A 2889-nucleotide genomic window follows, 5' to 3' on the forward strand; every position below is an offset into this window, starting at 1 on the left:
TGGTCTTACAATCTCTACAGACAATGTTGTTGTTAGCTGCCAGGCTGCTGCTCCCTAACTCATGACAACTCCATGTGCAAGAGAACAAAATGCCACCCAGTCATGTGCTGCTCTGAGAAGCATTGTGGTCCACAGTGTTTCCACTGGCTGATCCTCAGAAGTAAACCACAGGGCTTCCTTTTAGTCCTGCTTTCTCTGGGATGCTCAGCATGATGATCACACGCAAACGCTCACTGGAAGGTGCATGGCAGCTGCGCTTGAGGCTCACCAGGGATTTAACCTGGAGTTCCCTTATGAAAGGTGAGAATTCTAGCACTAAGCCACCGCTTTGCTCTCTATGGAAAATACACCCCCATTTTGCCTGTACCCAGGGTGATCTGATTCCACTTTTTACCCTTCCTCATACCTGCTTAGGAAGGCTCTGCCCAGGGCATGAGTTGAGGAGAGCTTGGACTAGGCTGGCAGTGGATTAGACTTGCGAGCCAAGGTCTGATATTTTGAAGGGCACAGAGTCTGAAGAGCCACTAGAGGACTGAGAGATCACCAAGGACAGGAAAATGAAAGGGAGGAAGTAGACCCAATAATGAACTTAAGGTTTTGAACCTAGAAAAATAATACCACTGATGCCAATAAAAATACAGAGAATATATAAACTGATTTCATAGGAAACATGACCTTCTGGGCCATGAGGATTTCCAAGTAGCCACTGAACACCTAGTTGAAATATTTTGATCCAAACATATTTACTTCTCACTGTTTTGTAAATATTTTTATAATTCTCCTGTAAGGAAAGAAATTGAGACAAATGACAAAACAGCCAAGCGATTACTCTTACAACTAACTCCTTGCCTTCCATTGTCATCACAATAAATGCCAGCATTCTTATGGCTCAGAGGATGCTTGTACTTTCGAGCCTTTGTCTCCCTTGTCCACATCTTGCCAGTGTCCCCCGTTTCACTCCCTGCCTCATAGCATCCTACTCTGGTAGCTACATTGGCATTTGGTATTCTCTGCCAAGAAATTTCTTACTTCACCACCATACTCCAGCTGCACTAGGAAGACTCTTTCTCATTGGCAATGGGACCAGTCATCCCTGGGTGCCAGGGCCTTTCCCCCCATTTGCAGTACGTTCAGGGTTAAGGATCGTTCTGGACAAACCTGAAGAGCTGGTCAACATACATCATTTGTCAGCCTCAGGCTTGGACACTCTAAGAAGGTCTCCCTGGAAGGCCTGGAGTGCTAGACTAAGTTAGGTCTGCCAGCTGAGTAGCCCAGCCCTGTTTTACTCCCTTTTCTGGACCCTTCTCACACTCACCATTACTACATTAACACCCATTTTCCCTGCATTCCAAAGCAGCTGTCCTTGTGTCCCCTCCACTGTCACCATCCTGGTCTGAACCAACATCATCTCTGTGCTGCAGTAGTGCAATTGCTCGACTTTTCTTCTTGCTTTCATGCTTGTTCTTTTTCGTCTCACCCCAAAGGGCAAAGGAATCCTTCAGAGACATGAGCACACAGTGGCATTCCTCAGCTCGAAATCTTCCAGTCATATTCCATCTCAATCCCTGAGTCACGACAGTGACGTACCAGATCTGGCCCCAGTTAACTCCCCCCTCCTTCCCCCTTAGGTGGTCAGCTCGAGCTTCTCTAATCCTCTACTATGGCTGCCTCGGGGTCTTCCTGTTTCTGTGTGGTTATTGTAGAGCTGTGACCTGCTAGGTCAGCAGTTCAAAACCACCAGATTTCCCACTCCCATATAAATCTTACAGTCTTGGAAATTCACAGGAAAGTTCTACCTTACCCAACAAGGTCACTATGACTCAGCGATGACTTGATGGCACTGGCTGGCAGTCTGCCTGAGCCATTCTTCCCTCAATGTTCGTGTGGCTCATCTCACAAGGGCACAAAGTCACAATCAAATATCAACCCTCTCATGCAGGCCTTTCCTGACCTTCCTACTTACAATAAGACTCTTGCAGCTGGCATTTGAATTCACGTCTCTGCTTTATTTTCTCATACCATCCAACGTATTACTCATAGTCTGCCTCATTTATTTTCATTATTGAATCTCCTCCTCCACCCAGAATTTATTTAACAAAGATGAGATTATTTCACTTTTAGTCACAGCTATATTTCCAGAGTCTAAAATAGTGCCTGGCAGAGAGGAGCCATGTAAAACTATTTACCAATGATGGGAACCAATGCACGATGAAATGAAGGAGCCAGCAAAGACAGTGGAAGGCACTTGACTGAGCGCCACATATTTAAGTTAGCTAGGTGCTATTTGGCTGAAATTGAGAAAATTGTCTCTTTATCCTACTTTGTTTTTTTCTCAAATTATACTACGAATGGGGTCTGGCTAAATCCTTGTTAACGATTTCCTAGTGATTTTCCCACCTTCTCCAAGTCCCTATGTCAACATTAGAACAGAATGAAAGCTTGTTCACTAGAATTCAAAAGCAAGAACACAGAAACAAGAGAAAGAGAAACCTCGTACAAGTTCCAATTGGAGGGGAAACTGTACAAGGAACCAGGGAATTCCACGTCTGAGGAAATGTAAAGGAGGTGAGTGACTGGGCCAGCTGACTCACAATTTGTTGTAAGGAGGCTCAGTGTGAATTGCCCAAGCCACCTGGCGAAGAGACCAAGGAAGGGCAAATCCTTATCTGATTACAGAGCCCACTGCTGATACACGTTGTGATTAGAACTGTGACTGGGAATCTCTCTTCACAGCAGCCCAATGGCCCCCACAGTGGGTGGGTTCTCCAATTAGTCACATGAGACCAGAGGGTTTAAGAGAGTCCTAAGTTCTAGGATGTTCCATGTGAAAAAGAATCCTTTCAGCAAAGGAAAATAACTCACGATGCACACAAGCCTTGGCTTACTGCC

The 2889-nt window shown here is 45.4% G+C and overlaps 1 pseudogene; it reads left to right on the forward strand.

Moving 5' to 3' along the window:
* The first annotated feature begins 244 nt into the window (after positions 1-244).
* LOC101664491 overlaps positions 245-2889 on the forward strand; it is an 18681-nt pseudogene continuing 16036 nt past the window's right edge.

This window comes from Echinops telfairi, unplaced genomic scaffold (genome assembly GCF_000313985.2).
Source record: "Echinops telfairi isolate 266 unplaced genomic scaffold, ASM31398v2 ScPeMD7_7407;HRSCAF=8445, whole genome shotgun sequence".
NCBI classification, from domain to species: Eukaryota; Metazoa; Chordata; class Mammalia; order Afrosoricida; family Tenrecidae; genus Echinops; species Echinops telfairi.